Source organism: Jaculus jaculus, chromosome 12 (genome assembly GCF_020740685.1).
Source record: "Jaculus jaculus isolate mJacJac1 chromosome 12, mJacJac1.mat.Y.cur, whole genome shotgun sequence".
NCBI lineage: Eukaryota > Metazoa > Chordata > Mammalia > Rodentia > Dipodidae > Jaculus > Jaculus jaculus.
In genome coordinates, this window is record NC_059113.1 from 1872501 (window position 1) to 1885730 (window position 13230).

The 13230-nt window shown below is 40.1% G+C and overlaps 1 pseudogene; it reads left to right on the plus strand.

Annotated features, from left to right (window-relative positions):
- Positions 1 to 13230, plus strand: part of LOC101614637 — a 38920-nt pseudogene that overhangs the window by 1770 nt on the left and 23920 nt on the right.

The window sequence follows — 13230 nt, forward strand, 5'->3', positions numbered from 1 at the left end:
AATATGATTGCACTAATTCCTAGCAACAGATTGTAAAATGCAGCATTTTCCAAGTTTTCGAATACGATATTTTTATTTGATCACTTTGTTTACCCGCAGGTTATACCATGATCCCCATGACTTTAGACTGCTGGGAGCAGGGTTCTGTGGCTGCCGTGGTGCGAGGCCACAAGGGCTGGGTGAATACGTTTTCTCCTTCTTTCACCAGGGCCTGGGTTTTTCCATGTTGAGAAGACACACTAGCAACGATATTTTCAATATTCAAAGATATGTAGGTAGACATTATTCTACTTACTATAGAAAAGATGTTTTTTAATACTACTTGGAAGATTTGAGCACCTTTTTCATATAATTAATGCCATCTTAATTTACTTAGCCCTCTATTGAATATGAAATGCTTTTCTCTGTCTTTTTTATCTTCCTGAAGTCTCCATATTATAACAGATATTCAGAAGAGATTTCTTTGCCCTTCACGTGCAAGTCGCAACTTCCTTCTTGTGTTCCACAAGCTCCCTGGTCCCCAAGCTACAGTGCTCAGCTGCCACTGTGCATGTTTCTACCGAACACTAAAACTTGCTGAAGTTATCATTCACTGTGTTCTTAAGAGGCTATATTTAAAGTGTTACTTGACACTTCTTGTATCTTTAGGAAGCTTGAACTTGTATTGCAAAACAACTGAGCAAATAAGTGTGTGTGTGTGTGTGTGTGTGTGTGTGTGTGTGTGTGTGTGTTCAATCCCAAACATGACGAATAGTATTTGAGATCAGCAGTAATGGTCAGACCCTATTTGAGGCTGGAACATCAACTATGCCTAGGTTTTTAGAATGCAAAACACAAATATGGACTACCACAGGACCCCAACAGGAAATATGGACTCAACTGTGGAGAGGTTATAAAATATGTTTTATTCACACTCAAAATTACCACACTATGTTTTTAAATGCAAAGTACTGAGAATTCAAGATAAGATAGAATACAGTAATCTCAATCCCCTAAACTAAGCAAGAGACAGTTTTCCTTCTATGACCTCATTCAAGCTCTTTTCAAATTATAGTCAAAAGTGCAATAATAATTTTTTTTTTTTTTTTTTTGGTTTCTCAAGGTAGGGTCTCACTATAGCCCAGGCTGACCTGGATTGCACTATGTAGTCTAAGGGTGACCTCAAACTCACAGTGATCCTCCTACCTCTGCCTCCCAAGTGCTGTGGTTAAAGGCATGGGCCACCACGCCTGGCTAAAGTGCAAGAATAATTTTTATAAGACTCTGGTTTTGTCTATTCCTCTTCAGTGCTACAGATGCCATGTACCTCTACCACTGAACTACATTCCCCAACCCTAAAAAACAGTGTTTTTGATGATTTTATAAGCATAGAATATATGGGTATGATCATTAAAAGAATGTATGAGATCTGTTCAGATAGTTATACACATCTGCAGCCTTACTTACCTACTATGTAGATAAGCTTCCAAACAATTTTGTCCAAAGCTGACACAGAGAAAAAGTTGTTTGCCCATAGCCACATGTTAACATTAGATTACTACAGGAGAACTTTAGTTCTCAAAATCAGAAGCACTGCATAGAATTCCTGAAATGTAGCATTGAAATACATGTTAATGAAAGATAATCTTGGCACTGAGCTGATAGCTCACAGAGGAAATCATCGTTTAGGTTTCTTACAATTTTATTTAAAAATTTGTAATCAATAAGGACACCAAGGTAATGTTCTCAACAGGCTCAAGTGTGTTAATGGCTATTTTTATCTTCAATTTTGTTTACCCTATCTGAATATCTTGTTTGTCAAACAAAATGAAAAGTTCTGTAAGTGTGGTTTTAACCCAATTCCCATCACTACATTGAATTTCAAAATTTTATAAAGATATTTGGCTTATGTTAGAAAGGGAAAACAAGTTGCATGTGAACATTTCATTGGCTGATAAGTAACATTCTTGTTTCACTGTGAATGTGAAGTAGAGAAGAGAAGCCAGGATGGGGTCTCCTCACTCTGGACCAGTGGAGCAGATGGTCGCCCAGCCTTTATGGGTTTGCTATTTGGATGATGGCTACAGGTTTGGAGGCAGAGAACTGCTGGTAGGTTTCTTTGATATCTTTCTTGGGGAAGTCAAAAGAGCATCCCATTTGGAGACTGTATTCTTCCTTGCCTGCTTAATAGCCTCTAAAGACACAAGAAGTGACCAGAATATTTGCATTTGTTATATTAGCATTCACTTTGTACTTAGATAATTACTTGATTTTATTTTTTCCTAATAGAAATATTGCAAGTGTGGCCCATATAAAATAATTTTTAAGCCTTTTGTCATCAACTGTTTAGAAATGAAGAATACACTACTTGATGAATCTCTTTACTGGTTAAACTTGCACAAATTCCTTGTACTCAGGCTGGCCGGAGAAACTCATGAAAGCTATGCATGTCATGTGTCCATCCATTTTTATCCATAGTTGATTCTCAATAAATTCATCTGCTTTTGCCATTCCCCATGAACATTAAAATGCTTTCAATTATTATGGTTGCTAGGTTCTGTGATACTGATAGAATTTTATAAATATAAGTGCTTTTATTTTTTGTTCATCAATGTTAACAATCAATAAGAATTCTCAGATGTAGCAAGTTCACACTACATAGGATTGAGTTTTATGTGGACTTAGTTTTTTTCCTGAGTGAAAATTACAGTTTCTCATAGAAATCATTCACAGATTGGGAACATTATTTACCGTTACTCAATAATCTAACAGAAATCTTATATATGATATATGCTAAACACTCTTGAGGTTGTTCTAGAGCTCTATATCTGCCTCATTCTCCCTTGCTCTTCTCCCAAAGTAATTAATTAATTAATTAAATTAAAAAGAATGACTTTAGATTTATTGAATTAATGAATGGAGGAGAAACAAAATAACAATGGTCATTATGAATTCATCTTAAAGTAGTGTGGTGGTTTGAATAGAATAGATGGCCCCCAATATATTCAGTTGTTTATTTGTTTGTAGTTTGCATTCTGCAGCCACCTGGCTGGAGGCAATGTCACTAGGTGGATCTTTAGGTGTGATGGTGGGTTTCAGATTTCAATCTAAAAATATGCAAAGTGTACCTAGCTGGGTTCCTGAAGTGGGCTGTGCTGTGTGGCTTTTGCCTTTTGGCTTGTGCTGTTTTGGCCTGTGGGAAGGCAGGCTAGCTTCTTCCATTTATGGAACTTCCCCTGGATCTGTAAGCTTCAATAAATATCCCTTCCTCCATAACTGTGCCTGGTCTGGAAGTTTATCTTAGCGAACCTGAATCTGTCTGCTACAGGTAGAGATTCTGACTCATCTATATTTACATTCATATGCAAATTAAATGAAAATGAACATGTAATAAGAGCTACCCATCTTGCTATCTAAAACTAATCAAATAATATATCTCACATTCTCTGATCTTATTACTAAATACATGAAATATGCATGAATGTAATTTTTCAGCCATAAATATTTTATATACATGCATGACTCTTGTTTTTTAATTTTTTAAAAACTATTTTATTTATTTATTTGAAAGCAGAGAGAGATAAGAGAAGAGATGCAGACAGAATGAGCATGTCAGAGCCTCTATCCACCACAAGCGAACTTCAGGTGCATGCACCACTTTGAGCATCTGGGTTTATGTGGGTCCTGATTATTAAGCTTTACAGGGAAGAACCTTAAATGCTGAGCCATCTCTTCAGCCCCCCAACTCTTTCGTATTTTGAAAGCTTGTAGTCCACTTAGATATTTTAGCATCAGTATTGTGCCAAAGCACTAGAGTCAGTTTGTCACCTTGTGATCACCACCAAATTTAATAATAGAAAGTAGAGAAAAAAAAGCACAGGCAGAAAGACTGCTCTTACAAAGTCAAATAGTTTAAGTGATTATCAAAACTTGATTCAGGGTTGGAGAGATGGCTCTGCAGCCAAGGCACTTACCTGAAAAGCCTACCAGGGTTCAATGCCCCAGTATCCATGTAAAGTCAGATGCTCAAAGTGGCACATGCATCTGGAGGTTTTTGCAATGGCTGGAAGCCCTGGTATGCCCATTCATTCTCTCTTTCTTTTTTTTTTCTGTCTTTCTGCCTGTCTCTGCTTATAAATAAATAAAATATTGGGAAAAAATTGATTCAAAGCAAAAAAAAAAAACATGCAGAGGTCCTCTTTATCTCTTAATAGATCAATTTTTCTCTGCTTAATCTCTCAGTCTTCTCACACTCTTTTTCAGATTTGAACATGATTTGAGGCAAGTTAAATTAATGCTAACTGTGTTGATCACATAACTAAAGAGCAAAGCAAGTATCTTTTCTTACATCAAGTAAAGCTTTCTCTAGGTTGGTACACATCACAATTATGATAGTTCCACTCAGACTTGTAATCATAGTTTGAGACATTACAATCAAAATGCTCAGTCACAGAAACTACAAGCAGAACTACCATTCCAAGTTATGGCTCAATACCATCACAAGTGAGGGTAAAATCATGGAGGAGGCACCACAGGCAAATAGACAATTGTCTTCATATGTGCTTCAGCAACAGTCTAGAAATCCAAAGAGCAGTATGTGCCTATCAGTGACCAGAAAGAAGTAAACAAAACACTGACAAGGCTCAATTGCTTTTCCAAAATGTCTAAGTAGGAAACTCAATTCACCAGGAATGATGGGTCTGTGGACAAAATGCTAGTCTCCACTGGAATGGAAAGAGAATGTGAATAAATCTAATTTCCCTTAAGTATGAAAGAGGAACAGAGAGAGGCTTAGAGATGTTGAAGACAGAGATACCACCCAGATGAAACAGACAGAGACAGGGAGACAGGTTATCATTGCTGACAGAACACACTTGATCAAGAGCAGGTTGTGGGAAAACAGGTTTATTTTGGCTTATAGACTAGATGGGAAGCTCCATGATAGCAGGGGAAAACGATGGCATGATCACAACCTGGACATACCTCCTGGACAACATCATATGGACAACAGGAACAGGAGAGTATGCCAAACACTGTGCCAGGGGAAGCTGGTTATAATAGCCATAAGCCTACCACCAACAATACACTGCCTCCAGGGAGGTTAATCTCCAAATCGCCATCAGCTAGGGACCTAGCTTTCAGTTTATAGGGGGAGCACCTGAATTAAGACACCACATTCCACCCCTGGCCCCAATAAATTCATAGGATGTAAAATGCAATGCATTCAGTCCAACTTTAAAAGTCCCCATAGTTTTTAGTCAATCTCAATGATATTAAAACCTGCTAGTAGTCCAAGATCTTTAACCTGAGCTAGAATACCAAAAAAAAAAAAAATTTTTTTTAAACCACCCATAATGACTCAGAATAAGCATCCACACTGCAAAAGATGGCAATGGGTATAGCAAAGAAATATTCAACCAATACAAAATTTAAAACACCCAGGGCAAACAGCAAACTATAGTTCCAAGTCCAATAAGTAAACAGTGTCAAGTTAAGTCTCCAAGTCTGATAATTCTAAGCAGCAATAAATCTCTGGAATTCCAATTCCTCCCCTTCAGCCAGGCTACTCACAGATCTAGAAAACATCATCCAGTGCCAGCAGCTCTCCTTGGCAGCCACCTCATAGTCTTGGCATCTCCATTGGGTCTCTGCTGCAACCCATGGTTCATCCTCATGGCTCCATCAGGTCTCCATGCAGGCAATCCAAGAAGCCTGCTTTGCACTGCCTATGACCATTTCAAAAATACAAAACCATGTTGCAAATTCAATAACCTTCTCTTTCCTGCATTTATTATACTCCATAATTTCAGGTGGGCTAACAATTTGTTAATCTAGAGAAGAATAAAGCAGACTTTGAAGAATGTGACAGGACACTCCTTCAGCATTTAGGCTTCTTCAAAAGATGGCATTATTTTTGTTGTCCCAATGCAGGTCAGCTGGCCCAATCTAAAGGATGTAATCTCTCAAACAATTGTAGCTGAATGGGCAGAAGTTTCTGCCTAAAGATTTTTTTTTTTTTCTGTGCTATATTCCTATGCTCACACCAGTCCATTTCTATGCAATGCAACCCTGCACAAGTTCTCAGGACATGGGCGTAATAGCAAGCCTCTCACACAAACTTCTTGTAGCCCAGTCCAAAGCTCTTTCTTACCCTCATAATCCAAACCTCACAGTCCTTAGTTCTGACTTCATTCGGGTCTTTCATCTATGACCAGAATGATCCATCAAGCTGTACTTACAACACTGTAAGGTGTCTCTTATAGGCCAAGGTTTTAACTCCTTCCACATTACTCTTGAAAATCAGCTCCAAAAGGCCAAAAGCCATGCAGTCAGGTTTCTAGCAGCAATGACACCACTTGTTAGCACCAACTTTACTATTGCAGCCAGGCTTGTATTGAGCAGCTTATGGGAAAATAATGATTTATTGTGACTTATAGACTCAAGGGAATGCTCCGTGATGGCAAGGGAAAACAATGGCATGAGCACAGGATGGACATCACCTCCTGACCAATATCAGGTAGATAACAGCAACAGGATACTGTACTAAACACTGGCAAGAGGAAGCCAGCTATAACACCCATAAGCCCATCCCCAACAATACACTGCCTTCAAGAGGCATTAATTCCAAAATCTCTACCAGCTTGGAACCTAGCGTTCAGAACACCTAAGTTGATGGGGCACTCTTGAATCAAAGCACCACAAACAGAAAGATGCTTGGGAGATGTCAAATATGTCTCCACCTGCTTCAGCTTCTGCTGCGAGTCTGAAATGAAATACTCTATAACCCTACCCAGCACTCAAATTTCTGGCTTTCATTGGGTCAGTGCCTTCTACTCAATAAGTTCAAGCACATAAAAGATCATTCTCACTGTGAAAGCTCTGAAAGACCAAAACACAGAAAGTATAAACGAGATGTTGTTCAGATTTCAATGCTGGCTCACCAGATAGTATATGGTGGAATTATTTAATTTTATTCTGACTTCAAGTATGGTGTTATTCTTCCATCATTGTGACAAAATATTTAGAAAATCAGCGTTAAGGAAGAAAGATTCACCATGACTATGGCTTCAGAGATTTCTGTTCATGACTCCTTGGATCTGTTGCTTTGGGCCTGTGGTGGCATGACACATCATGGTGAAAGCACACAGGGGAGGAAGACTGTTCATCGTATGTTGGTTGGGAAACAGACAGACAGAAAGAGTGTTCAGGTTCCCAAAATCTCATTCAAGGACATGCTGTCAGTAATGTAAATTCTTTCGCTGGGACACACCTCCTGGATTTTCCACCACCTCCCTATAGTGACCCAAGCTGGGGATCAAGCCTTCAACATATGAGCCTCTGGAAAAGTACAGGTCCAAACTACAGTAGTATTGACCCATTTTTCTTATTATAACAACATACCTAAGTCTAAGTAACTTTATAAAGAGAGGTTTTGTTTAACTTACTGTTCTGGTGATTTAAGGGTATTGCCCTAGCCTCAGCTTGGTGCTGTTGATATCTCAGCCTTAGGGAAAGTAGACGAGAAGAAGAGATTCCATCTCCAGACAGCAAGTCAGAGGGTGGAGAGTGACCCTCTTGTGAGAACCAACCAAGGCATTCAACGAAAGTTTGCTTCATCTTTTCCCAACATACCTGTAAAGACATAGCCCGCCCCCGCTTTCTGCCATTGAGTATTGTGTGGAAAACTTGAGCTATGACTGTAACCCCAGAGAGCTTCACTGGCAAACAAAGAAGAAGATGGCAAGGCAGCCTGTGGAGCTGAAAAGGTACAGTAATCCTGCCATAACCTGTCACCATCATGGAGTTGCTATGGTAATCTACAGAACACCTTGGGTCCACAGCCATAGCAATGAAAGAAGTAAAATAATATAGATACTGCAAAGTCTATGGTAATGCTCAGGGAGCTATTAGTATCCCCTCACAGAGCAGGCCATCACCTGCAGTCGCAACTACTCTTCCCTCTGCTCATGAGGGAGGAACTACATGATCCAGAATTTAAGTGTAATCGAGCAGTCCAGCATGGTGGGGGGCTGGAGGTTCTGCTGCCTTTGAGTTTCCCATGCCAATACAAGTAGCCTTCACTCATGCTCCTGGAATACCAATAAAATACTCTGGTTCACCAAGGAAGATTGAGGTGGAGCTCTTTCCTCGATTGGTTGCTGGCCTCTTTGGGGTAAACAGATATTTCTTCATATCTCCCTAGAAAAAAGTCCCATGAGAAAGGACACTTCTTGGCATAAGTCATCATTGCCAGGATTCATCTTAGGACAAAATTATTTTTGTTTGTTAGTTTTAGGCCTACATCCATTCTATAGAATGTGTCAAATGTCACTGTACCCTCCTCTGTTATAGCCATATAAATTAATTCTTAGTATATAGAATATGATTGTACTTACAAAATAAGATTTTCAACAGCCAATTAATTTATAATAAGGTACTACATATGACAGGTCTCTTTTATTAAAAAGAAAATAGGGCAAAGCCGAGGAAAACCTGTGTGAAGAGAGGAGAAAGGTAGCCATCTACAAGTCAGGAAGAGGTCTCAGAAAACCAGTATAGCCAACACCTTTGTCTCAGACTTCCAGCTTCAGGCTATGAGAAAAGCAATCTCTCTTCTTTAAGCCACCTGCTCTGTGTATTTTTTATATCAGCCCTAGAAAGCTGATATGATTAAACTTTGGAAGCTAAAAGGTCATATTAAAATTCTTATTTGAGACTTGACTGAAACATTAGAATATCTGACGATGGTAGCTTCCCTGTGGCTACCTAGAAACACTAGAGCTAATTAATGCTACTCTTTAGAGGAAAAAAACCCCAGCAGACCACAGGGTCGTGTTTCTCACATTCTGAAATTCTAACCTCTTCACATAATTGAGTAACTTACTGGTGGCTGGTATTTACAGCTGACCAAGGGCTGGCGTTTTCTTTTTACAGTAATTATTTTTATTAGTTCTTATTCCTCCAAATGTAGCTGGACAACCTCTGCTATGGAAAGAGACTTTCTCATGCCCTGACATCCACGGTAAACATTTCCAGAATCTAGAATGGCAGCCATAGCCCAGTAAGTTGGAGTTGTCACAAGTAGTTATCCCTATGATTCTACTTCTTTCTCTTCTGTTCAGCAGCCTTATTGGAGTACAGAAGGGTGAGGCGTGTGAATGAAGGGAGCACTTTAAAGATCAATAGTAAATACGGTCTTACCATGCATGATGTGTGCATGTGTGTATGTGCTTGTGTGTGACTTCCTGTTTGACAATTGCTTTCAACAGGATAGGAAATATTTTTAAACAAATAAGCGTAACATAAAGCCATGGCACCCCTTTCCACAAGGAACTCATTCAATTTTCCACATGCAGCACACTGCCACTTCACTGTTCAAAGAGCCTTCATTTCTCAGGTGCCAGTCTAAGGCTGGTGGCCAGCCAGTGAGGCTGTGCAGAAGCCCATGCTAATGAGGACAGTGTGCTTGGAGCCTCTTCTTTCATGGGTCGAAGCGACCACTAGAAATAAGGCTAATGTTTGCTGCTGGCTGTTCAAAGAAATACTGTCAGTTTTTTCAATTTCTATTTTTAAATAACAAGCTGTAAGCACTTGCAAGTCAAAGGAGGTAAAGGAAAGAGAGCATGCCCAAAGTTATTTCAACTGGCAAGCCCCGTAGTATTCTGGGGTTAGTACTACCTAATTAATGTTAGCGTCAAATGGAGCCAAAAACATGAAGTCTGCAAATGTGCAATAATGAGGGCTAGATAGATATACCCTCCTGCCCATGTATGCTCATAGATCTGGCTGCAAAATGTAATTGAAGTAAGTAGAGTTTTTCACTTATTTCCTATTCTTTAATTTAATGCTGAAAGTCTTCGGCTATTCTTTTTTCTTACTCAATGAACTGCGGTTAATTGCAGCAAATCTCACACCTAGTAGTGTTGCTACTAGAACTCCTGACAGAGGACCCTTGGAAGGACATTAACAGAGAGAGGGGACAGAGCCATAAGACATGTTCAGAGCACATTCATCTCTGCATAGTTACAACTGACTGAGCCTGTTGGGGTGGGGCAGGAGAGCGGCTTTCTGTTTGTTTTCCCATCCTCCAGCTTGTGAAAACTAAGACTTACCATTATGTTTTTTTTTAAAATGTTCAAACCCTAATCTTTTTTTAAATACCATGACCCTTTAATAAAAACAGCCAGTAAAATAAGATCTAAGAAAGACAGATTTTTAGGAACAAGGGATTTTTTTTTCTTCCCAGTGCTTTGTTTTCCCAGTCTTGAATTAATCACAGCTGTCTTTCATGAGCAAAGGTTATTTTTATCTAGCATGCTTTAAATTAAAAACAAAACAACAAAGGGAGTAATCTGATGCTTGCCAGGCTCCCACAACCCTTCCAGAGGAAAGAGAAGTGCTTACTCCATGCAGCTAAGCACCCAGCTTTTCATTCTCCTCGTGTTTACAGAACTTTGCATTTCAGAACCCTTATGGAAAGATTCCTGTGTCTTCGGGAGGAGGGGTGAATTTCTCCATCAAGTGAGTATTGATGAGCTGCGAAGTTCAGTGAACAGGAAAATTCTGCTCCTTTTATTGCCAATGTGACAGGTTACTTTATTACCATGCCTTTCACAGCAATTTAACAGTTACCCTGGTAACGGATTCAGTGAGGTAATGGGATCACAGGCATTAGAGACCAGGCAGGCTGGCCATCTGCTGGCGGCTGTTGGGGCTGGTGCCTGGCGGGGCCTGGCAGGCCTGGGCGACATGGAGCAGGTGAAACCGCAGGCCCGCCCTATTTAGCTGTGCTCGGGTGATTTGTCTTTCTAATTCTATTGAAATAATAATCAGGATTTGTTTCTGATTAATTAACTAACCTTTTGGTTAAAAGATTAGATAGCGAAATTGCTGCCTATTCAGAGATAATGAGATTTTTATTACTCTGTCAAAAGAAAAAAAAAGTACATTTATATGTCATCAGCCACTGTGTCAAGAGGAGGGAGAAAAAAAAAAAGATTTAAGTTCCTGTCAGATGCATATTTTCCCTCACATGAGAAAGGGTGTACTTCATTCTGTAGTAAGTCCCTAGTCTTGTGGGAAGCCATCAGGAGTTTTTAAAACAGCCCAGTAATAAACACATTTAGGCTGATAGGTTTGGGGGGTGCTAATTTGTTTTCAAATGTCTCCTAATGGAAGAGGACTGCTTGGGAGCCTGGGGAACTCCCCGCCCTGTGTGGCTGTGTTTATGTGCGCAAGGGAGTGTGGAGAAGGCAGTGAAATCCAGTGCAGCATGTGACTTTCAGATGACATATGCCGCAGCCTGCTCATCCTCTGCTCCCCAGATCCCCCTCGGCCTCCAGCGCATTTCTCTTCTGGCAGGAGTTGTACTTGGGCAGTGGAAGAGGAAACCATCGGAGCTTAGCAGGCTTGGGGGGGTCACCTGTGACTGTCACAGGTAGGCTGCCTGAGGAAATGAATTATTCTGACTGACTGACTGAAAAGGTAGAAACCCTTTTCTGGCTTCACTCCAAGACACAGAACCCTGTGGATTTCACCCTTCCTCTTAGGAAGTCACAGCTCAATCCTTTGTTAGGAGGGACTTTCATTTTCTCATTTCAGTGGGGCTGTGTGAGTGATGTGATTTGCCCCTCCCCCGCCAAAAAAAGGAAAGAAAAAAACCCTCAGAAAATGCCCTTGGAGCATGCCAAATGAGCCCAACAGGCTGCATGCACCAGTCAGCCTAGAGAACAAAGCACAGTGTACCTCCAAATAAAATCCCACAGTTACAATATTGTTTTAATTACTACAATGAAGAGGAATCAGTGCATGTCTCTTTCTGCATTGGAGGAGGAGGCAGTCAGGAGAGGTGGGGGGCTGGATCCCAGCTGAGCATTTTGTTAAAGTGCATTTGGATCACTGTCTCCTCAGAGTCCAGGAGGCACTGATGTTTCCGGTGACTTCTTGTGGCCTTGACTGCCTGGGTATGTGGGTGTATGAACATGAAAAGAATTCAAGTTCTAAAAATGGAAGTTTCTGATCTGAATTTCATATGGTTCACAGACAAGTTGAAACAGACCAAAAAAAAAAAAAAAAAAAAAAAAGCCAAGAGGATCAGAAATGAACATTCCAGAGCCTACTTTCCTGTCATGGGGTTCCCATTCTGTACCCCTCCTCTTTATTTTCACTCCTGCATCTCCAATTGCCAACTAACAAGCTCTATGTCCCATAGCAGATGCTTGACAAAGAAAGAAATAAGACATTCAGAAGGAGAAGGCTGCTGCTGGGTGGGGGTGGGGATTTCTGATAGTTCATTGCCAACAGCTTGTTCTAGGCACTTGCCCCCCTGGCTCACTAGCACAGGAAGGAAGAGGACTGGGGTGGAGGGGCTGGGAAGCCTGTGTCCTCCCAGTGAAACAAAGGGTTAATATTAGCAATTATTATTAAAATTAGCCAAATGTTATTAAATGAACTTTGTATAGAAGAATAAGTATAGTTTTCCCTTTGGCAGACAATGACATCTGCAGCTCGACATTTTCATGAAATGACTATACTTAACCAAAACATTACTTCATTTTCATGGTATTTCTTTTGTGCCTAGGAGCAACCCTGTAATTGTTCACTTCAATTACAACATTACTATTTTAAACTGAAACCCATTTTATCTGCATGCCAGCTTTTTATTTGTTTTACCAACTATATCTATTTCCATTACTGCAAGGCTGATGGTGTGTCTCAAGAGGAAATCAAATCCATTAATTCAGAAATTTCAAGCCCGACTAGCTCTGCCATAAGCAGCATTTCTTATGCTAATAGCACATGTGCTGAGACTGAAAGGAACTGACATGGTCCTGTTTTTTATCATCACTTAAGCATTGATGTAAGGGGCAAATCTAATAGTACTAGGAAACTGTAAGTGTTATTACACATAATTCACTTTCCTGAGATCTGGACAGGACTCTGGTTTGTGTAGCCATGGTTTAAATCAGGCTGCCAGGAGACTTAAACTCACCTGACTTGTCCTATTTAAAAACATATTGTTCACAACAGACACAGCCAGCATGGAACTGGATGTGTGTGTGAGAGTGCGTGATGCTCAGCTTTCCACCCCGAAAGACAGACTTTTGTCAATGCAAGAAAATAAAAATCATCTTGTACTCAGCTGATGTGTGGAACTTTGTAACCCGATAACAGCACTAGCCTGAGACAAACCCGTACCCTCTGTTTCTGTTATAATGCACTCTGCATCTCGTCACAGGGTTGTGTTCGATT